Raw genomic sequence first — 25610 nt, forward strand, 5'->3', positions numbered from 1 at the left:
GCTTATATCCTGTCTCAGAACTACTGTTATTAGACCAATTTTCTTGCAAGTGACATTTGAGAGAATCCTCCCAGACAAGATCCTGTATCTGGCCATATCACACCATACATCAGTTCCACAGCTGAATGTCGCTGAGCAGTTGATTCTCAATTAAAGCATTTCTACACTAACTACTGAGTGCAACCAACAGAGAGCCCTTTGAAACAATTCCCAAAGTGCTCTTTTAAGGGCTTTCTGTACTTGGCAATTTGGTGAGAGGACACTCAGCCTCTCTCTAGATCGCAGGACACAAAGCCCTGGCTTGCATGGTATGAAAACACCTGTCAGGAAGGGCTGGTTGAGCAGCAAACGGCAAATAGCTGGGCTGTTTGGCTACTACTAATGCAATTGGCCTGAAGCAATTCACCCAACCTCCTGAGTCACCATATGGATGAATCAATAAGAAAAATACACCTGTTAATCAATTAAACAGTGTTCTGTGAGAATGACTGATACCTTGTCTGGGGGGATAACAGTGTTATCCAGTCCAGTCATGCTGGCAAGCTGCCTAGATACTTTAATACCTTCATACAGGTATTGAAAACCAAGGAATATAGGCTTTCCTTAGAACTGCAAAGCACATTCCTTGATGCATAAGCTTCTGAAAGAGGAGTTGAAGGTCAGGGGAATAACCAGAATCCACTTAGCATAGATGAAACCTGCAGCTTTGCTACACACGTAACTGTGAAAAGCACTCACTAAGGAAGTACTCCAAGGGAAGGGAGTAGAGAGTAGACCAAGTCAGTCCTTCCCACACTGAATTCAGACTTCACTAATAAATGCATTACATCCAGGACTGCAAAAAGTAAATCCCAGGCTGAGTGAGCTTGTCACTGTGACTGAATAGTTCCTAGTTACACCACTGTCACAGATGGCAAATAGGATCATGCTAAGAACAGCATTCAGCAGTCATTTTTGAAGCACAGCGCTGAAACACTTTTACCATGAACTGTGACACACCAGGTACACTGGAATTGCAAACTAGCCTCATCCAATGGAAGTGATTGCCAGTAAGTATCAATGCTATATTTTCAGCGGCCTTACAAACAACACACCAACCCTCTTCTCAGTTTGTCCCATAGGCCATGCACTTAGTAGAGAATTAAAAGGAACCGGCATATGATCAAGTACTTGAGCACAACTGAGCAGAAGCCTGATTTGAGAATCAGCGGTAGGTAGACATGAAGATAAAATTTCCATTCCCCACACAACTGTTACTATATGTCACATGCAAGCAAAAAAGCTACTCACATATACATAAGTTTCTGTAAGCAGCTACCAAATTAATTTAATCATCATGTAGATTTTGACTTTCAGCTGGTGGCAGATATCTCAGCAGCATGGATGAGACTCCCGTTTGTTTCTCTGGTCTTCACCTCCTTGCCCCATGCAAACCTATCCCATGCTCAGCTACAGGAAGGATGACTGCCCATGACAAAGTGCTCTCAGCCTATGAGGTTACCACCATTACTGCAGGTACACACATTAAATAAAAAAAAAAAAAAAAAAAGGAGTTTTAAACAGCAGCTCAAACAGGGATATAAAGGGGGTTAGCCAGATGGAGTGGAGCAGTAAAGCTCCAATTCTGAGCTGCTGGAGATGAAGGGATCTGTTACTTCAAGGATATCCATAAGAACACTGGCAATGAAGAGGGACTGATGTGCTGGACACCACTTGGATCCACTCATCCCCCAAGCACACTGCCTTACCCCATCTCCAGTATTCCCTAGATGCTCACCAACTGCTGGAAGAAAGAACACCAACTCTGTGAAATCTGAATAGGGGAGAAAGAGGGAGGGAAAGAAAGACGCAGCATTACTTTCATTCAAATGTGAAAAATCCAGAGATATGCATGGGTACAAGTAAGTGCAGAAGAGAGCTTTAAGTATTTAGTTTTCTCTGAAGCTTTCACACTAATCATTTAAGCCAACCCAACTTCTTAAAAATCTATGGAATTATCCAAAGCATTTCTGTTAAACTAGTTCTATGGATACAAACAGTTCCTGTCCTGCCCCGACATCACGCAAGCGACTCAGGCAGCAGTTAATAAATCTAAGCCCCTGTGATAGATTTCATCTTCCACAGGAAAAAAAAAAAAAAAGCTGGAGAGGAAACTGACAAATAAAAGAGGATCTGAGGAAAATCTATTCATTAACTAGGGGAACAAGTGTACTAAATTCAGCTGGCAAACAGCAGCCTGGCAAAGGACTCATCGAGACCACTTCGGACTGTACTGTCACAGCTTTGTCCTGTATTATACCAACTCACTCAGTGAGAAGCACTGCCTGTTTTTATACGCACCCATCCAGCACTCTAATAGTCAGACTTCTGAAATCCAGTTTTTTGATCCATTCAAAACTGCACTATCCTCTGCAAATCCAGACTCAGGTTCTAAGACTTCTCAATGCCAAAAACGTGTCAAATGACTAGCTCATCTGTAATCGACATTTCATAGTGGAGAAATCACCAAGTTCCATAACAGAGGCAGTCTCAAAAAGGGAAAGATCGCCTTCTTTTTACTGATTTCTCTAAAACAACTTACAGTAATCCCACATCTAAAAAAATATAATTTAGAAGCCATAAAACAAAGCAGCCTTTCCCCTATACTAGAGGATTACACATAAATTCAGGCACAGATTTGTTGGAGAGTGGAAGGGATTAAAATCTGTAAAGAATGAGAAAGAAGGCTAAGAAGCACTACTGCAGTTAATGTTAAAAACACTAATTTCAGTCCATTTGTGCATTCAGAGGCATTCTGGTTTGAATTTCTTCACTGAAACCAGATGTCTTCATTGATCATCAGAATGCATATACTACACCGTAATCAGCTTGTCTTGCACACAAGCTACATCACGCTCTGTGGCTAAAACAATCTGAAGAAGTTACAGAATCTCAAATGAGGCAGCTAAATACATAACCTGACGACTACTCAGAAACACAGCTTTCAATGTTGAAATTGGGAGGTGGGATGGAAAGGGACAAGAGCAGTTATGAATCCTCAGTAGTGTCAGAGTATGAACACAACGGGGAAAAAAACGTCCATAGTCAAGAGACAAAAAGCTTCACAGGGAATTAATGCTATCTAGTTGCTCTGTCATTGCATATAATCAAATAGATGTTATAATACTGAGACAGCATGTTACAGAGACAGCTGTAATAATTAGAGCTTTAACAAGCTCTAACACAAAATGCTACAACATGGCAATGTCATGATCATCTTCACTCAAGCTGTCCAACTGAGAAGGGAGGTTGTGCTTATATTAGCTTATATTAGCACACCACTTAGCTAGTTTCTAAAAGCAGAATTAAAACCTTCTGCCATGTGCTGACACCTGGCTGCTGTCCAAACTTGTACTTCATTTGGTATTATCACTGAAAAATGGAAGGCTTAAGCAAAACTGGAGGGAGATGAGAAGAAAGATTGTTGCCCATTACTGTCAGTTCATTCCGTGTGTCCACCCCTACAGCCTTCAGGAGACAGGAATCCTCTAGAAATCATATGTCAAGATAAATTAAGTTTACTAAATTTACCAATTTAGGCTATTGTTCCCCTTTTTTTGTCCCCAAAAGCTTATCACAACATCAATTCTGTGCAAGCATCCTGGATGTAAATTAAATCTCAATGATAAATTTTCTGTGTCTGTAATACATCATAGAGATGTTGGTTATGAACAAAACATGTATTTCCTGACTTCAGAAAACAATATGAACATTTTCCGGAAATGCAAGTCCCACATGTAGGCTTTGTTTCTAACATTGCTTCATATCAACTGACTCCCTGCAACACTACTCCAATGCTGTTCCTAGCACAGAAACACGTTCGGCTCTATCCCAGCTCATCTAGGCTGGGCTGACTGCACTAGAAAGTAATGGTTTCTAGCTCCAGTAGCTTTTTTTTTTTTTTTCTTTTTTTAAACTTAATCACAGCATATCTGCTTCAATGTTAAACCCTCTTTTCCCTATATTCCCAGGAATGTGGGAAATGAAGTGGTAGAATTACTGTTTAACTAGTTTGTGAGCCTCCAGAATCCCTGTTTTCCACATTCCAGAAGTTCCCAGAACCTTGCCAGAGCAGAGTGTTTTACATGCTAAGCCTAGCTAGATGACAGAAACATGAACATGGCAATTTGTTCATCAATTTGCATATGTATCCAATAAGGATAATATGAGAAAAGTAATGAACAAAGAACATTGCAGTTCATAAAAGAAAAAGTGAATAAAAGATTGAGCAGGCAGGGTCATGTATTTCAGCAAAGTTTCCTACCTGTTTATTAATTGAGGGACAGCTTTTCAGAAACTTTATAGCAACAGGGGTTGTGATTTATTCACCACGAGCACAATTTAACTGCTAAGGACCTCTACCTGGGAGAAAGTATTTTTGATGTCAAGATAAAAAAAAAAGTTAAAAAAAATATCACACACTTCTGAAGAAATGGAAAGAGCTTGAAGGGAGGAAAAGAGGTTAAGAAAAATACTATCTTAACCTGTCATAAACACATAATGGTCCTAGACTAAAGGGAGGAAACCACTCTCAGCTCTACACTATCTGACCTGCTGGATAACTTGTTCCATGAAGCTATCACTTTGCAGTGGCCTTTCCCATACCCGTAAACATTCATAAAAAAAGAGCAGCACCTCTTTCCATCAGGAATGCTATTCATGGAGAAAAGAAGGATAACAACAGCCAGGACTTATGGTTTATCATTCTTTTAACGGTCAGAAAGTAAGCTTGAAGAGTTCTCCTTTTATCCAGTCCCACTCTTTCTCTCACTGGGCTTGTCTAGTGCATGGGGGTAATTAAAGTATTTTACTACCTGACTGACAGCCTAACGCTCCATAAGCTACAAGGCTATTAAAAGGCATGCATATTCCTGAAGGAATGTAAACAGAGCCATAGCAAAATATTCAGCAGTCACTCATATCAGCATTCCTAAAAAGCAGGAAACACTGCAGAACTTCCTTTGCCCCCTCCATTGACTTTTATATTAAAAATCAAATCCAGTCTCAAGTGAACAAAGATAAGACCATGAACGTTCTCATTTTCCTCTAAGCATTCAATTTGCTAACGCATTTTAGCTAAAATTCCTGCTTAGTCATGCCTGACACAATCTAGTCTTTTAGACAAACATTCCCTCCATTCTATGTGCTATGGCTGCCAGCCAGTTTTCAGTTGGTGTACCCAGTGTTTTTCTGCTTGTGTCCAATCACAGTGAGATCTCTTAAACCTGCTCTCACACAGCAGTTTTATCCTTGCATATGCTCTCCATTTATAAACAAAGCATATGCATATCTATACATAGGAAGGTCTAACTACCTGCACGTTAATTTTATAGATATCAAGCAGAAAAACATCAGATCCTCTAACTCAGGCTATACACAGGAAATATAACAACTGTATGTCCTGAAACAAATAAATCCTGCAAATAGCAAATGGACATTATTCTTCACCCTGGAATTAAAGCTTTGTTGCAGGTTGATTTAAATGAAAGGCTTTGTCTCTATGGAAAAATACCAATAGAAAAATATAATAATCATTTCCATTAAAAAAAACCAACCCAAACCAACACACAAACCCAAACAACTTTCAAGACTTTTACAAAAAGGAAAGTGAAAGAGACAGACCCAAACCTTCTGATTCGATGTCAACCTCAGAAATTCTGTCACTGAAAATACTGTTCAGTAGCATGTTCTTCTCAGATAACTTCTTTAAAATCCAGTGAGCTCTGTCTAAGATCACAGACAAGATTTTTGTGAAACAAAAGGAGAAAAGATGCCCCATGTGCCAGGGTGCATTAACTGATCACCGTTCTCACTATTAGGTCCTGCCTAATTTAGCAAACTACTCAGTCTTGATGTTAAGGGCAAGAGTGGGCTAACGTTCATGAAAGAAAGAAAAGAGCAAATAAAAAATTTCTCCTGTTACCTGCAATAATGCTCTTTGGATGGTGGACAGCAAAACAGCTTCCAAAAAAAAATTCTGCCACATCCATACAGGCAGGTGGGACTTGGAAACCAAGGGCAGAACATTCAAGTGATCCAACTTGCTCTCACTGATGCTGAGGTGAAACTCTTCTGCTCTTAGTAGGTAGCAGGTAATTCCACTGGAGTCAAGAAAAGCTGGGAAAGAACTTCTCAGCCCTTCAGGCCACCAGTAGCCTCTTCTGCTTCTGGTACAATACAGCTAATGGCCTGTCCTTCTCAATACTTGGGAAAATCATTAGATCTTAGTTCTCTTCCTGTGCTATTCTTAGGTTTCTGATGCCTGAAGCTGCAAGGATATCAAGTTTCCTTAGGTTGAAAGCGCACGCTGAATATCTCCAAACATTCAAATCTTTCTTCTCCTCTAAGAGCAGCAAGCTCTTTCTTCAATGGTACCTGCTCAAGGTTTTTTGTGGGTTTTGTTTTGTTGGGTTTTTTTTTTTTTTTAAAAACAGAAATGCGTCAGAATAGCCCCTGCTCTGGAAACTGTTAATTGCTCCCCAAAATGTGATTAATTTCTGAGTGATTGTTTTAAGACAGTTGGTCTTTTGCCTCAGCTCTAATTACGTTTCTCATGTCAATTAATTAAAACCATGCTAAATGAAATACCAGTTTTTATTTAAAGTTTAGGGAAAAAAAAAAACATGGGATAAAATTAGATGTTACCAGACGTGATCTCAGCAGGTTTTCAATTATTCTATGTATAATAGGTCCCTAATTCAATACAAAGCTGTAATTAAGAATGTAATTAACTTGTGGCATTCTACTGATGTCATACACCACAAGAACACATAATGAGCTACAGTTTTAGTGCAGAGTCCTTAATGGATTGGTCTGTTTCATTCAGAATGAATTAGGTACATAAAAATAATTTACTATGGGAACTTGGCCAACATAATGGCCACATTTAAAAAACAAGCAAAGTATAAAACAAGAGCAAATAAACTTTGTCCTGTCAAGGACAATCTGGCCAGAACCCAAATCTGCACCTGGTGCCCATAGCATGGAACTGGTGGAATTGACCTTCATACTTAACAGAGAGCTCACTGGCTGCATCTACGCAGCTCTTGAGAACAGTTCTAGGGATGGGTAAGAAGCACAGCACATCTGCAGATGTACCTACTTATAACCTGGATGTGGCCAGCCTGTCTGAATAGGAATAGCAGCAAATTAAGCTGCCTGATGTTGTTTTGGTGATATACTGAGCTGTTCTGTGCACACAGCAGAGTCCCATGTGCTTTGCAGATCATCTTCCAGACTTGAATGAAGCAGAGCTTCTGGGTTCACTGTCTGCATTAAAATTCTGGATTTCAGTCTGGGTTTTATACCATCCTGCATCCAATCTCTGTGCTATCACACCACTAAACTTATGAGAAACCATTCAGGTCACTTCTGCTTATTAAAGGAAAGCTTGTGCTTCTGAAACACAAACTGCACTGCTGTGCTGTTTAAATTGAAGATTTCTGTTCTCAGTTACAATTATTTGAACACTACCATTTCCTTAGATTATTTTTTTTAATAGATGACATTTAAGGGGAAAAAGTGTGAGAGAATAAGATACGTTTCCCGAGAAAACTAAAACAGATTCCTGAAACAAGCCATCAGAACTACAAATAACTGGTCTATGTTCACGCAGCAAAAACAAGAGAGCCTATAAAATACTTCTTTTACTTTCAAGTAGGTCCTTGCACAAGAAGGGTATGAGGATAAAAGCCTGATTTCTACAGGCACTGTAGTTTGCTGGTGATGTGCAAACAAACAGATGAAAATATAATCATGTAAGGCACTGACAGGCACTCTAGGAAGTATCCAGGAACTCTGTAGCCATTGACTAGACTTCTGCAAGTCTTTAAAAAAAAAAAAAAAAGAGACACTTCTGTTTTTCTTTCTCTAAACACTTAATATTTTCCTCTTTTGGAAAAAAAACCTGGAGTAATTAATGGAGTGTATTATTACCCTATTTCTGCTACCTGCTGAAGGAAATTGCCACTTTGACATGCAACGAACAAAGTCTTATTTTGTAAGCTGACTACAAGGAACTTCTTCATGCAACAGAAAAAGCCATTCTCAAAACATTAACCACTACACTCAAAAAATCTGTAAATATCCCTACTGCACTCTTAATAGCTTAATTAGTAGGAATATTTACAAAGATCTTAATGGATGTCTGACTAGTTTCTTTGTAGGAGCCTAGAAAAAAGTTTACATGCAGACCTAAAAAAAAATGCAGCAGATTAAAAACTGTGAGAAGTTCTTGCGGTATTCTTACCAATCACAAAAGTCAGTACCATTCTTTACCTTGAACATGCTCAGCCTTTTCTGCAGTGTGTTGCATCCTCATTCCCCCACAGCTACAAAGAACTTTTAGGGGATTCTACAGCATTTGAAATCTGGGGGGGGGGGGGGGGAGATATTTCTTCTACATGCAGTGCGACACAACTGAATGCAATAAAGTGGGAAATGATAAACGCACGCACAGATTAATTCCATTAAACCTGCTCATTTAACTTAGATTCTCCTTCAGCACCTCCTATAATCAAGCATGCTCACAGAAAAAGTCAGGGGTCAGATCTCAGATACCCTCAATCACTATCCAATGTTGTCTTTTAGGCATCAAACTTTGTTGTCTTCCTCTAAAATAAGATAGCTCCTAAATAGCATACCACAATCAGTAACTGCAATCAGTTGCAAAGAATCCACTAATTGACCTACTCAAAGATAACCAAGAATTATTAGAGAACAGCAGTATTAATTGAACTTAAAGTTAGTTAAGTCCCAGCTGCTGCACTGTATTAGCTGCAAGTCCAATACCAAGATCAAGCCTTGAGCTGCAGCTTTGACATCCATGTTGCCACAGGGTTCAATTACAGTCAACCCTAGCTTCTCAGGCTACACCCATGAGAAGCTATTATCCTTTTTCTTGCAGGTCAGTAAAGTTACACAGGTAAGAGACAAAATTTTATGTTATGTGTGTACAATTTCTGCTGCTATAGCTCACCTGAAAGCTACAAAGAGCCATCTTATAAAAGTGTTCCTAAATCAGAGATACTTCTGAAACAACTCAAAGCACATAGAACAAGTCATAAATGTGGCCACTTGACTAGTTTATAGGGAAACATCACTTTGATTTTCTTTTTTTCCCCTACACTCTGTTCAAAGACCTAATGAAAAGAAGCCAAAAAGTCGCAGGTGGTTATTCCTATGACCTCTGTAGTTGGTAAGTTTTCAAAACATGCACCGTTCCAAGATGGTTGCATTGTGGATCCACCAGCATCCCCTACAGAGGGGCCAGGTATTCTAACATCCTTCCACTGAAGTCTCCACTTCCATTTTCTTTTGTTTCCTCACTTCATTCTGCTGGGATGAACTGTCAGCTAGTGAAATGGAAACACACATTTACCTATCCTACATTAATCACTTGAATGTCACAAATATAGAAGTGTTCTTGAATTCATCTTCCCATGAAGAATTTTTAATTTAAGTAGTTATCATATACAGACATGTTCAAAAGTTACCTGAGAAACCTCTTCGTAAAATATCATTCCAATAAACCTGGTCCAGATGCTGTCTCTATACACTTTGCTAATGCTATCAGTTTTTAATCAAAATGGAACTGATTGAATTAATGGTCTTAATTAACAGTAAAGGTTCTTTGAGTCACAAGATGTCTCTTTCAGATCAAAGCGGCACAGAAGGAGTCTGAGTTCAAATCTATTCGCATGTATCCAGGGTCTTTAGGATTCTTACTCTTTTTCCACAGCTCAAGATGTTGGCACTTCATGAATCAATCTCAAAGGATATTAAAAGCAGCAGCAATAGCCTACAATGAGCCAGAAGGTTCCTTCACAAAAAAAGAATGTTAAGTTTGCCAAGGAAAGCACTAAAAAAAGTAATAAGGAAATACAGACTTAAACTTAATTCATCCCCACATACATATGCATTAAGATACAGCCTTTAATGATGTATTATTTCTTCCAGAGAACTTCTGCCTAAGGCTGACAGAATGGACAGCTGCTCACCATTTTCTTATCATTGTGTATAACCCTATGTGTTAATTCAAGACATGGTATTTAAGTGTTGCACTGAATTATTAAAATTCTGATAAGCTTTTTATGCAGCTTATCATGGTACGATACAGGTCATTTCAGAAATATTAATACATTTACTTACACAACACTTCCCGGGAACAGAATTTTCTATAATTTTAAAAAGAGTGAACTGCAGCACAGCAAAATTAGTAACTACGCTCTCAGAAGCATCTGCTAATACAGATGCCCAATTTAGAAAACCTGTGGCCTGATTTTGTGAAGAACTTACTATTAAGTTCTGAGCAAATCTCTTGCTTACATTAGGGACAGCTATAAAAAAAAAATAAGAAAGCATAACAAAAATGCCTTTTTTTCCCAAGCATAGCGCTAACTCTGACAGGAACAAGAATGGAAGATAATTCCCCGGAGTGCTACTAAACTCCTTTTTATCTTTCTACAATCTTTGCTCCTTCCATGAGATACAAGTTAACCTGAAAACTTATCCAGCGCGTCTGGCTATAGCAAGAAAAGATAAAGGAGGGATTCAAAAAATGGAGTCCTGAATGCCAAGGGAAGTTTCAGAGGTAACATAAGATGCTTAGAACCAGATATCCCCTGCCTAACTTCCTTCAGTAGTTTGCATTTGCCTGATGAGGACGATTCTTGTAGTCTTTGAAGGGTTATTAAAAATATGTTCTAGGATGCTGCCACCAACACTGAGTATGAAAAACAGTGACAGTCACAGAGGCTGTTTGTACTCAAAAATGCCAAAGCTCCTCTCTGTATATATTCAGAAGTTAAACCCACACTAAGCCTGTTACATCTACACACCTTCCAGCTTCTGTAACAAATGAAGCTGAAGTCCACAGACAATAACCTCCTTCAGTACAAAAACTGGGATGTTTTCCCAGGAAGCTATCCATCCTGTGTACAAAATGAGACAGCAGTCCCGTAGATAACCACCTGTTCCTTAACCCTTGTCATGCCCCAAGATTGCTTCCTCCTGCCTCCAGAACAGAGGAAGGAGGCATTCTGAGAGCATGCAAGAGCCTCTGTGACTCTGCAGCTTTGCCCTGGAAACTGGGCCCATGATGGCTTATGACAGTTAAAGAGGAACATACCCAAGAAAATCCGTATGCAGCTCTGGCATCTGAGATGCAGTGTGCTCCACAAAGACAAGTTTTTCAGAATAATGCTGCTGCCACCCTCTCAATTCTGCATTAAGAATAGACTAAACCCAATTTTCAGACTTAGAAGTCTGGCAACTTTGAATAGATTTTTCATGGAATTAGACCAAACGTTATACAGCTTCAAAAATATTTTTATCTCCTTTTTTATGTGCCCTTTTTAATGCAGGAACATGTTTGCAGGAGTTATCTGCCATCATGAATCTTACTTAGTAAAAATGAATGCTAGCATTCATATATCATCATCACTTCAAAAAGAGAGATTAAGAAAAACACCATCTATCTTTGCCTCTAACAGTGAAAATCACAGGATTTAACCCAACTAGGGCTGCTCATGGAAATGATTCTAGCTGGCTAGAACTCAAGATTTCTAGCTGGCTTTGTTCTCTGAAACAACTGAACCACTTCACAGAAACTTTCCCAAATCAGTCAGAAAATATGCAGCATGGAAAACTTCAGCTAAAACTGTTACAGCTTGAGAAAGTCACATTTTAGAAGGGTGAAAAGTATATAGTGAAAAATGTTTAACAGTTAATCTAGATGTGATTTTCTGATATACAGATATCTGCCACTTTTTAAGACAGAAAACTGTGGTTAAACTCATTTTTTACACTATCAATTCAAACAAAAAAAAGCTAACCCAACTTTACTGCGTAACATTGATCCAGGAGGAAATATCACATATGCAATGAATTAGACCACAGACCTTTCATCTCAAACTGCTTTGAAATGTTGCTTACTAAACCCACTAGAGTTCATTTTTCCAATGAAGAAAGATTTCTTCACTAAGTCTTCACATTGTGAGTATACCATGTGGTTTGGATTTTCTGTTTCTTCAAAACAGTTTCCCAAGAGCTCACACTGTTTGATTTCATTTTCAGTTAAGAGGAGCTAAAGTCTGAACTCTGGTGAGACAAATTCAAAATTACAAGGTATGGAGGGGGTCATATTCACCCTGTACTTATGTAGAATCCTATTTACTTTTGTGCTATGTTAGTATAGAATTTAAATTTCAATGTAAACCCAAGTATATTTCTTCAAAGATGATCAGAAATTAACAAAATCATAGGCTGGCAACCCACAACTCACTGTCTAAGAGGGTAGAAGGCTGGATGACATATATATTAGAGTAACAGCTTTGGATAACCAAACCCCCAAAAGATAGCACAGAAAGGGGAGCTTTCCAGATATGTCCTTTAACATTTAATGGACAGAAATACTAACTAACTGGTGTTTCATTATTTTTCAAGTTTGGGGGATTTTCTGTTGTGTGTGTGCAACTTCAGTCACATAGTCCAGATTCATCCTGCATAACTGAGGCATCTAAACCTGGACTTCACTTGTCTAAGACTTTGGTGATGGAAGAATAAAGGCCCTTTTGGAGTCAAAACATCACATCAATCATCTGAACCACCCTGTGGAAGCATTTCTTACTCTTCTGTGATCACAGGAACATAGAGTAATTTGGGATCTTAACTCATATACTTAAGTTAGAGTTTAAATCTTTGCAAATGGGGATGGATTTCCAAAGAGTGCTGACCACTTACCAGAAGATATAGACCTATGTACTTTTTCAAAAAAAAGTCTATATGGGTTGAATTAATTTCATCTATACTTACACTGCTATAATATCAATATCTATTTATAGATAAGTTGTTGTCCCCACCATGGTCAAAGATACAGACAACACTTTCAGCTGGAACGAATCATCTTACTCCAAAGCAGACATCTACATTTGGTCAGATGAATCACCCTGTGGAGCACCAAAGACCATTAACTAGATCACCAGTAACAATAACTGGAGCAATAATACTGACACTCCAAAATCCAGTGAGTTTTAAGCCCCAACCACCAGTGAGAATTAAAATATCTGAACTCTGTAGTCTACTAATGAAAGTATTGTCCTTTCTTTCCACCTACCCTCCTTTCATATCGCTCAGCTGTACCAGATGGAAAGAATACTAACATTCATGAGTACTCACCATTACATGAGGGCAGAAAGCACCACACAAGCTATTATTCAATAAAGCCATAGATGAAATGAACAACTGCTGTGCTGACAGAACTTTGACCAAAACATCTAAGCTTCTCTCTCTGCCTCCAGAAACTCTGTGCAGGGCTACAGCAAGACGCAGGGTAGAATAACTGAAAATTCTGGTTACATATTATTGTGTTAGTTTTCACCCCCACAGGAATCAGTAACCAAGGATAAATATATTTAAAATGCCTCTACTTGTAACAGACAAATAATCTGGATTAAATGTACTTAAAATTATTTGAACAAATGGACTCTGATGAATCATTGTAAGTATCCTCCCATGAAGGATGTTGAAATATAAGTATTTGAGCTGCACCTATCACTTATAAACATAGACTAATTAGCAGAAAAAAGAGAGAGATTTCCAAAAACACTTCAACTCTGACAGGGTCTAGCAGCTCCAAATTATATATGGCATACTGAACTAGCTCCCCTCTTCCAGCAAAGGAATATGTAAATGCTGTAAAAGAAGAATTCGTGCAAAACTATGTTGCCTGTGAATGTCCTCTTCGTCAAGTCTGGTTCTCTTCATAGGAAGAGAAATCGCATGGTAAAATGAGGTCAACTGAAGACGTTTTACCAAGCAACCATGAATTGTTAGATATATATATATAGAGAGAGAGAGAGAGAGGGAGCGCGCGCAATATATATGTGGGTTGAAATCTTGATGAATGCCAGGACTCCTACTGAAACAAGTAGTACCAGGATTTCACCTGCAATATGTAGGGCATGACAGAGTGCCCACGGAGCAGAATTTGCTTCATTACAGAAGAGCAGAACTTGATCAGCTAACAGCTTATGCCAGTGTCTTGGCAGTTGTTTGTGTACAGGTTCTAACACTGAAATCTAAACTGCAATTTCAGAAAAGTCCATAGTCATAAAACAATTAACTACAAAAAGTGATGAGAAACTAGTAAGCACTGGTGACCCAAGGCTTCAATTTGGCATACTCTTATTAAATAAGAAGTGAAGAGAGTACGTGCAAGAGCCACAAAGTACAAACAAAGGCCAGAACATTTCTAAAGTTTAAGTGGGTTTGGACTTGGATTGGATTGAATCAAACCGTTGGTTTGATTAATATACGAAGTTGAGAGATCCAATTCAGGGTCTAGGTCAGGATCCAAAATTTTATAGGCACTCAGAACTCTAGATTCAACTCCAACTTTACACATCTGTGCTACTGACAAAAGTGGATCCTTTTCCTCTCCCCAAAAAACCAAAACCAAATAATATAAGTACTCTTCAAATAAACTATTTGCATTTTGTGACTTTCCTGAACAATATTGCCTAAAGGCATGATTTTTACCTCAAATCAGTTCTGACATTACTGCACTACACGATCGTGTTTAAATGTCATCTGATGATTCCTATTTAAAGTGCCACAGTTTCATCACTACAGCTAATTTAATTCTAAATGAATTTTCAGAACCAAGACTAAAGTTCAATGGGAGCCTGAAGCTTTGAGGACTTGTGAAGCTTTGAGCCTGAAATATAGTGATATCGAACTTTAATCCGTGAAATAGCCAAGGCAACACCATGAATCTATGGTTCTTTGAATATTGTATAAATTAATAAAGAAAGACCTTCCAGATGGGCATTGCACTATAGGTGTTTCCAGACCAGCATTTGTCTTTCAAGACCAGTCAGCATCCTTTCATCTCCAGACTGCTTGTGACACTCTAAAGGAAAAAAGAGAATATACTAATTCCATTATATCGCACACAATTGGAAAAACTCCTTGTAGTTTGCTGACATTCTGAAGCACAACACATTAGCTTATGGAATCAATATGAAAATATGACTAATGTGCACCTCCAGTGAATTGCTGAATATGCTGAATACCATCATACAATACTAATCTTGTATCAGAGTGGCTTTCTCCCTGGGTAAAAATGAAACAGTAATAATTCACATTATTGTCTAATCAGTTAGAGATATTATTGTAAAAAGAACTTGTAATTTTACCCCAAAGAAGATAGTATTTTTTCTAACCACATTATGATAACAAAAAGGTAACGAGTTACTATAATCATTCCCATTTCCCAGCTGAACATATTAAATCTGAGAGGTTACCTAAGCATTCACATTGGCACATACAGCTGGAGAGAGAACTAAAGAAGAGAGGGAACCGTACTTAAAATTTCTTGCTCTTCCAATTAAAAAAAAAAAAAAAAAAAATCTCTTTTCTCACTGAGATGGAATGACAAGAGGGCATGCTAAACAAATATATGGGGAGAGAGTTCTCTATTTCCAAATTCTTTAATAGATTACCTTCTGAAATTGTCAATGGGATGATTACAAACAACAAGCAAAGGCATTTAAAACAGTATGAGCTCAATAGCATCTCTCATAAAAGACTGTCTTTTTGAACACCTATAAAAGATAGAAAAATATAACAATTAGTCACTCTGCCAAATAAAACACAATTATTTTTTAATAGTAAGTTTTGTCATTTAAGAGACTGAGATTTGAAAATACACAATAAAGACTTAACAAGAGAGACACAAGAGACCCATTCAAGAACACTCACAAACTCACGTAATGTCACACCAGCTTTTCCAAGAGGCACAGACTTTACGCTTACGTTAGCTACATGCAGCTCCCTTTGGCTATTAGTGACAAAGTGTGTCACATAGAAATACACTGAACAAGCATTCTATAGCACAGATGCTGTGTCCAGAAAACACGAAGCCTTTTCGAGTTGTGCAACCCATACTCTGTATGACTCAAGTCCAAATCCCAAATTACAGACACACACACAGAGAAGCATCTTTTTCCATCTAAACAGTTCAATACAGCACACCTGGAACTGTGAAACACATCATCAAGTTTCAGACTACCTACCAGAATAGCAAAGCAGATAAGAAATCCTAAATTAAACTCATCATTAAAAATCCAGAAGAGTGAGGAATGAGAACCTAAAGTTACTAGGAAGTATGACAAAGCATAATACAAATTGTTCTTCTACAGGTTCTACATGAATCTGTTGCAAAACTGAAACCCTCATGAGTTTTCAGGCTAATGCTATTCACAAGCAGGTATCCACTCTCACTAAGGGGCAGCCAAATTCAATCTCCCTCTTCCCTGATGTTCGGACCAGCGAAAATCAACAGGTACTGAGAAGTCAATAGTATATTACCTTCTCCACAGTAGTTACTTATTGTATTTGCTACTCTTTATTTCATGCCACCAGAGTGATAGGTCATTTGATTCTACAGAACAGAAACACATATTCTGGCTCTTTCTACAGAGATATGAAATTAAAAAGAAAAAAACACCACATCGAGTCATGCAAAAATGAATCATGTTTAAAAGAATAACAATCATAAGGTGTAATTACTTTCTCCACCAGCACATAGACACAACTAACCAAGCAAACGCTGGAGGCGAGTGTAACAAACAGGCTATAACAGCCCAGTAAATACAGGCCACTGCTCAGTTAGGTTTCACTGGCTCAACACAAGTCTAATGGCATTGTACAATGACTGACAGAGTAATTCAGCTGCAGAAAACAAGAATTAAAATCATTAATTAATCATTAATTTAATTAAATTTTCAAAACCCATACTCTAGCAGCTATGTACTTCTATACCCATTTTGTTCAAGCCTGAATCCTGCTTTCCATCAACACATGGCCAAAATCCCTATAAGCTCCCCAATATATTTCTCCTCATTTTGTCATTACAGTTCTAGCCCCAGCTTCATGTGACATTCCCTTACACAACCTTGACCTTTCCTCAGTGTTTCTCTCCCAAGGTTTTCATCTTTCTGCAAACCCTCATCCACACTTTTTCCTCCACACCACCTTCTATAGTCACTCTTCCCCCTTACCCAGAAAGCCTGATTCTCCCTCCCACCTGTCCCCAAACTGATTCTTGTCCTTGCCAATGTTCAGAGCACACTTTCCTGCACTATATTGCTTTTGCCCATTTCACTCCCCACCTTTTAAGCTCCAGCTTTGTCCTTTCTTTATTCCAATAAGCAGTTTCCTTTTCTAGAAGTCTCCCCTGCAGCTAGGGAAGGGGATGGAGCACAGAGAGCACAAGCATGGCCACTGTCCCTACCCACAGTTCTTATGCTTTATCCAGGTCAGGCTTCCACAGTGAAGATCTGTAATTGCAAGGAAAGTAGAGCTCACCCTGATATGGCATATGCCCAGTGCATAGCAATTTTCATAGAATTCAGCTGTAAGGACACATCAAGTCTTTCCTTGTCATAAGCAAATTCATTCTTTCAAATGTTGCTAGCTTGACATCCCATCAAATCAACCCTGGATTGTTTTCTCAGCAATCTCACAAGTCTCCTCCTGGCAAGTTTCATCGGGGTATCAGTTCTTCTCAAAGAAGCGGTCAGCAACTATTTTTAAAATAAGGAAAATCCAGTTTTCCCCCCCCACTACCTCTGTTCTTGTAAACCACTGAACTCTTGGCTGAAGTTTTGGAAAAGAAAAAAGAAATGTATTCAATCTGAGGCAGATGCTTGGCATGGAGTATTTTAGCTGAAACAGTTAATGGTTGGGGAATTTATAAGAAACTAAACCCAAACTCTTTTAATGGCAATTCTAATAAGAAGCACTGCTACCAGTCCTGTGCAAGAAAAGTTGGGGATTTGGGCTTTTTCTTTTGTTGGGGGGTAATGATGGTGTGTATTTGCTTTGGTTTGAGTTCAGAAAAATAGTTTTAAGTTAAGCATCAAAAGGGTCATTCTACCTGCATGAGGCAATGGTGATACATTAAGCCTCACTTCTATTTGCTCAAAATGATACAGAATCAGCAAAATGAGAAAAAACACCCAATACAGAAATCAAAGCTGTGTCATTTACCAAGTGCCTCTCATGTTCTCTAACCTCTCAGTGTTTAATATCCTGCATTGGATATATACTGTAAGCAACTCCCATAGCAATCTCTTTTTTTACTATAGTATCCCATGAACAAATTAAAGCCATACCCTTGCAAGTGCTAGGCTGCAGTACCCTACTCCTTTACACTGCCCCTCCCCCACTGGGCCCATCCTCTTTTTTTGCTTATGCAAGCAGTAAATTGATCCTAAGGTGATACGAACTTACCCTTCATTAAAAAAAAAAAAAAAAAAAAAAAAAAAAGTATTTTATGTGCTTTATCTCCCTGAAGCAGTGAAGCAGCTTACAGAGGAATTAGAGGCATGCCAGAGTTGGCACAAAAAGAGGACTGCTCAGTTTGGGAGAGGGCAGAAACCTGGCAGCATCAATTTACATTGGCTCAAGCTGGTAAAGAACTGCACCCTCAGGCAATACGACTGGTTGGAAAATGGAATTTCACAAGGACAGAAACTAACATTTTGAAGTTTACTTTCATTCTCAATCAGAAGAAAAAAAAAAGTTGTTACGTAAAGTTAAAATGCTTTTCAAAAATCATTTGCAATGACAAATCTTTTATAGCCGTTACAAAGAGCTTGTTCTTTTTTGTAACATCAAAACAGTATTATAGAAAAATACTAGTGACATGCTCTATAGAGTACTATCCTATTATCAGTTTGTATCTGAATACATTTACTAGAAGTCAAAGTGATAGTTTTACATTAAATAGCTAGCTTTACAAAAAATATTAATTATTTTAGACGCAAGCACAATTTTAAAAGTTGTTTTGTAAATTATATCCATTTCAAAAATATTTTCAATTGAAGAATTACTCAGTTGAAAAATTTTATCAAGCGAAAAAATACAACAATTACATAAGTAACACAGTATTAGATGCATTGGTGGATATATTTCAACATCTGTATTCTGTGATTGCTGTTGCAGTTGACGAGCAGAATTTAGTGGACCAACCCCCTCAGCAGTATCATGGGATATCAGCTTACCTTTTAGTTACTTAAGATTTCCTCTTCACACGCACAGAAACTGACTTTTAGATGTGCTCAGGAGACCATTAAGTCTTTTTTTCCAATCCAAATGCATAAACTGTTTTTCAAAGTCTTTTTTCATAATTGAACAAGCTTCCCATCCTTTACATTTTTACTTAACTGCAAAGTTTTCATATAATGTCAAATTCCTAACCATTGTTTTGGGGCTTAGTGTTTGCTTCATCGTATTGAAAAGGGAAATTCACTTACAGTCTCCCCATGCAGCAGATTTGTGCTTCATGATCTTAAAGAGGAACATACAGCTAAAAGCGCCAAATGCATAAAGTCTGGTAGCAACAGACATTAATGTATTTATGATAAAAATATTAAAAATTTCACACCATCCTTCTAAAAGATTATAGAAACTTCATAACAAATGTAGAAGAAAACAGTAAATATTATAGAAGAAAGAGTTAACAAAAAGGTGTTTGACCTTACACATGACACTTAAAGCACTAGCAGATGTCAAAACCAGATTAAATTTTTACTGCAGTATATAATAAAAGAAGTGGCCACTTAAGGAGACTTGTCTGGCTGTTTACATCTGTCAGGCTGTTAGAAATGCAGAGTTGTAAGAGAACACTTTTGATAATGACAGTAGAACTATGATTAGTGTGATCTGTGTTATTCAAGCAAAAGAAGTGCCAGAAAAGCTTGTCTCCAAGCACAAAGTTACTGACCCAAGATGTCAGTGATGCAATAGTAAGACATTAGCACATTTCTTAAGCGTAGTGGCAAAGAACCACTTAGTCAAGATGTACTTCCCTAAAGAAAAGTTCACCTAATTGACCAGTGCTGCAAAGATGCCTGTAATTTTAGTGATGGGGATGACACTTTGTTTATGGAATTCAAGCTCAACAGATTAATATGCTTTAGAATAGCAAAGAAAATAGAAGAGTAGACTCACTGGGTCATTTCACTAGATACAGTTGAAAAGAAAAATGGTAACCTGAGGCTGTGTATTGACCCAAAAAAATGTGAACAAATAGATAAAGAGAGAGACTATTTCCATTTGCTAACTAAAACAGACACAGGCACTACTGGACTGAAATTATTTCCAAAGCTAGATGCATCCGCAGGCTTTTACCAGATACCTCTAAGTGAGGAGACTGCAGAAGCTATGAACTTTCAATGCACCATTTGTCCGTCCCTGTTTCAAAGGGGTCACATCTGTCACTAGAGCCTGAGCCAGTCCACAGAACACAAAACAGTACAACTGCTTGAAGAGCTGAACACTGTGAAACTGTTTTGCCAGGGTACTGAGTCTGTAAGGAAGACTGAACAAAATATAAAGGACTCAGGCCTGTAAGAGCAAGTCAGGACAAGAGTTTGAACTAGACAAAAGCAAGTTTTCTGGCCAGAAAGTTACTGCTTATCACTATGAAGGACACAGTACTCAAATTTCAGCCAAACACCTTACATTAACACATTATAGCATCACAAAATATTACCTGTATTTGTATCACTGTGGCATTTAGATATTAAGTAAATAAAAAGGTCCCACTGGACAAAGGGGCCAAACCAGGATCAAGTCTTTCACTAATGAAATGACAATCACAGTGGATGAGAGAGGGAGAGAAAGAAGGAAATCACAGAATCTTCACGGTTGGAAAGGACCTTTAAGATCATCGAGTCCAACCAAACAACCTACGATCTCTGCCACTAGAGCATGCCCTGAAGCGTCACATCTAGACGTTTCTTAAATACCTCTAGGGATGGTGACTCAACCACCTCCCTGGGCAGGCTGTTCCAGTGCCTGACCACTCTTTCAGTAAAGTAATTCTTCCTAATATCTAATCTAAACCTCCCCTGCCGCAATTTCAGACCATTTCCTCTGGTCCTGTCATTATTCACTTGGGAGAAGAGGCCAACACCCACCTCTCTACACCCTCCTTTCAGGTAGTTGTAGAGGACAATGAGGTCTCCCCTCAGCCTCCTCTTCTCCAAGCTAAACGTGCCCAGCTCCCTCAGCCTCTCCTCATATGACCTGCTCTCCAGACCCCTCACCAGCCTGGTAGCTCTCCTCTGGCCACGCTCCAGCACTTCAATGTCCCTCTTGTACAGAGGGGCCCAGAACTGAACACAGTACTCGAGGTAAGGCCTCACCAATGCCGAGTACAGAGGCACGATCACTTCCCTGCTCCTGCTGGCTACACTATTCCTGATACAAGCCAGAATGCTGTTGGCCCTCTTGGCCACCTGGGCACACTGCTGACTTGTGTTAAGCTGGCCGACTGATGAAAACAGCAAGCCAGTGGTATTCCTGACAGTAGAGACAAGGACTGATTCCTGCTACGCAGCTTTCCTAACTAAACTTTTTCCTAACTAAACTTTTTCCTAACTAAATACATTTTCCTCTTCAGTATCAAATCTACCTAGTATACAGTAAATGTCTCCTTCGAACTGATGGACAAGTATTATTTTAAGTCACCCACAATATGTTTTCTTTCTCTTACATCCTCAGTTTAGCTTTTTTAACATCCATATTAGATGATTTTCAATTACTGTCTTTACACACTTAAGTTCTTTCAGCTTGTTGCCATTTTACTTGCACATCTTTTATCATAATATGCTTTTTGTCTCTCTCAGAATAGCTAGGACACATCTAGTGGAGCCTGCCAGATGTGACCTACTGCCAAAGTCTCAGTGTGGCAGCACAAACTTGCAGCATATGACTAAATCAAAGGTCTACCAAAGCCTTGAAGAAAACTGGGATTCAGCACAAGTCTCTGACACCTCTTCAATGTCATGATCATATTCTGAAGACTTCAAACTTTCATTTAGTTATTTGTCTCTTGACTAAGTGACTTAAGTAGGCATGACCCTAACCACAATTACAAACAACAGCTCAGACAGATTTACTGCAAAGGGGCACTACCTTGAAAACTTTACCCAGGAAAGTTTGTATACCAACACTTCTAGCAAATTTGCCATTATTCATAGGGACTTTCTAGCTATTCCTTACAAGCTGCCTTTCCGGTGGTGCTGAACTACTGCTTTCTCAGTGGAGTTTAAAAAGAAAAACACAGAACTAAATCCCAATTCTCAATAAAATCCCCATCATTTCATCTCAATTAACAGTTTGTCAATACTTACTAATATTTAGCCATTTAAGAAAACATAATGGTGTGCTATTTATTACTTCATTTCATACAAATACTTAGTTCCCCAATTCAAGAGTATTTTACTAGGTAAGTACAGTGTCTAATAAACTTTAAGATCCACTACTGAATATGAAAACAAAGTAAATTAGAACATTAAGAGCATTATCTCAATTTTGAAAGTGTTATATCCAATAGAGAGATTAGCCACTTATAAAACTGCATGCAGTTATAACTTAACATAATGCAAGTCCCTGCTGTGCTCTTAGCTAGCACCAACATGATGAAATTAAGAAAAAGAAAATTTAGGAAGTTTTCCGTAACACTAGGGTATGCCATGCTACTGAATTTTCAAAATAAGATATAAAACAACCCCTCACTGCTTGAACAATTTAAAGTCAGAATGAAACAATATTCAAAATGAAGAACCTCAATCAGTGTGCACATCAATGTAACAAAAAGAAGGACATATTGCATTACTGTGGTATAAAGACGAGCAGAACCAAAGCAGGTGCTATACCAACCTATGCATGCATAACTGTGTTTGCATCTGTGTTCAAACACTACTTAAGTACCTAAAATTCTGGTAACTCCATGCACCTTTAACATCTGCTCATGTTCAATACTTTCTTGCACACATGTACTTCTTGTGCAACTGAATCAATCCTCTAGCTGTGCATCCTTAAACTCTGTCTTAGGACTTACTACATTCTAAATTTCCAGTTTCTATAATTCTTGTTCACAGCTAATATGAAATTGAGTATTAATCTATGCATTATAAAGTGAATCTGTACACTTGTATCTGCATTTATGCTCTGATTCAAGAAAACAATTTAAAAAAATATAACCTTACTTCAAGCTCATGAATACCTCCTATTGGCTATCAAGAGGCTTAAGCACATGCATTAGCACTTTGCTGAAAAGAGGTCATTTCCTGAAAGGAATATATATACACTTGGGATTTACTTATGTAAATATCATTTCACACACATACATACCATTTATTGGATGCCGGTTCCCTAGGAGGAGTGTAAAACATGTGCTTGTACCTAAATGCAAGAACACTTTTACACACTGACTTTTTATACATCCTGGTCTGACTAGAGGCATGGCTCAAATTAAATGCCAAGCTTCTTTCTTGAGTTTGAATGAATTAACATTATGGCCAGATAATAACCACAGCATAATGGCACACTGATGCCTAAGGCAAGATTTCAGGAGAATTTCTTAGAAATTCAGGCCTGATAGGAGATGCTAATGAGTTCGGAGAAGTAAATATAGCTCTTTAAATAGCAAATGACAACTTGTCTATAATAGTAAGTTTCTCAGCACATTTACAAACGTTTTCGCTTGCGAGCTATAAAGTGACTTTCATTTAGTTGGACTTTAGCTCTCAAGAACAATCACTATCCTAACACGCCAACAAAAAGAGTGCAAATACACAAGGGGAGCACAAATGAAATGCTTGTTAAGGCCTCACAAGGAAACCATACAAACACCTTATTTAATAAGTTTAATTAACTGGCTCTTTTGTAAATCATACTGTGCCCAGCAATGCTGAGAGGCAAATTCCCTGCTCAGAAGCTCTGCTTTTCTTCCCTGAAGGAAAGTAATATTCTCTCTTTTTTTTTTCTGGAAGAGCACAGCACAGAAACCCCCAGCAGCTGCTGCGAGCAGTGGCTAGCTGTAGCACCACTACCGACTTTTTTTACAGCATGGCTGAGTCAACGCTGACCCAGGTTCCAGTAGAGAGAAACGGCTTAATGAGGTTGGGTTGTTTATAACCTCTCACTGTAGCACTTTCTCCTACCCTTAAGCAGCAGAACCTACTTATTTCTCTTATAAATATTTTCAGATAGAAAATGCCCATATATTGGTGCCTAACTCAACGTATTAAGTCTAATGCAAATGCTTATTGGAGAAGATGCATTTGTGACTGTCAAAGCTGCATGGCAGAAGAGACACACTGCCCCAGAAAAATGCCAGACCCTCTTTACAAGTCTTAATCTCGTGCAGTCTCTGAAGGTGAGCACGAGGCTAATACAATTCTCACCTCCAGGCTGCAGCAATCAAAACAGAAGCCCGTATTTCAGATTCTTCACATCAGCACTTTCAGAGCATGTTGAGTCACTGGGATGTCCATTAATTTTAATGTACTATATTAAAATGACCAGCATTAAGAGGCCATGCAGTTTTCTGCCAGGTACTTTGTTTTCCCTACCAGGGAAGCTTTTCCCGCAGGGTGGGAAGAGTCCCTTTATAAATTGCTACTGATTCCCCCTTTGCTTCAGTCTTGAGATACTTCTTTATATCTCACGGCTGCCTCTGCAATCAACTACCCTTGGAGAGAGGTTGGCAGGACTGGACCAAACTAAACAGTGAAGAGTCTTTTATTAGTAATCTTCTTATGTCAAACAGCACCACTAATATCAACAGGACAAAAGGCAAAAATATTTTTTTTATTCCTAGTGATGGCAACAGCATGAATCGCAGAGAGCTTAACATGTTTCCATCCATCCGTGTCCTGTCCCCTCCACTCCCCCCAAAACAGGGAGAAGGATATGCTTTTAGAAAATATCCACAACTATCATGGTCTGAGCAAGAAAACAAGAAGTGTTGAGACATGGCAGTCACCTACTACTCTGCACAGCAATCCCTGTTTGTATCATGCACAATCTGCATTCCTGAATCACTTTAAAGATTTGCGTTTGTCAAGGAGACTCTGATCACAGAAGTTCAGCGATGAGAAAAAACAGCAGATCATTCAGATGACCTCTATGCTAAGACAAACCTGTTCCTCAGCTATCCCTTTAATCAAGATAACATCTTGTCCAGTCCAGGTAACAGGGCTTCTATCCAGTCTCTAGAGCTACCACTGCACAACTCCAATATAATTAAAAGGACGCTATTCCTAAACACTGTCATTGCACTCCCTGGTGCCTCTTAACAGCTTTCATCACTCCCTATACTCCGTTCCAAGCTGGGACTGGGACACCCTCTCCCACAGAGAAGATCCCTTTAACACAACGCAATAATTAAGATACACTTGTAAATACCATCGTCGTTGAGGCAGAAAGGAAACTTTCTCATTTTAGTCAGATACAAGCTTTCCTACCGTTCAAATAAACAAGAGAGGGGGGAAAAAAAAGGTGGGGCGGGGGGAAGTGGAAAGCGAAATTTTTAACACAGCACAGAGAGACGGAAGCAGGATTTAAAGGAAAAAAAGAGGCATGTGGGAAAAGAAGGAGGAAGGAGTAATTTAGCCCGCACGCCGCTACGGTGGAAAACAAGACACTTGCTTCGGAAGGAGTTCGAGTCGCCGCGAACCAGCCCAGCGCAGTCCGCAGGCGATCAACTG

At 38.7% G+C, this 25610-nt stretch overlaps 1 protein-coding gene across 1 annotated transcript in view; it reads right to left on the reverse strand.

The window, feature by feature from the left end:
* TMEM132C (transmembrane protein 132C) overlaps positions 1-25610 on the reverse strand; it is a 223039-nt gene that overhangs the window by 196870 nt on the left and 559 nt on the right. The gene's annotated exons all lie outside the window — the stretch shown is intronic.

This window comes from Larus michahellis, chromosome 13 (genome assembly GCF_964199755.1).
Source record: "Larus michahellis chromosome 13, bLarMic1.1, whole genome shotgun sequence".
Classification (NCBI taxonomy): domain Eukaryota; kingdom Metazoa; phylum Chordata; class Aves; order Charadriiformes; family Laridae; genus Larus; species Larus michahellis.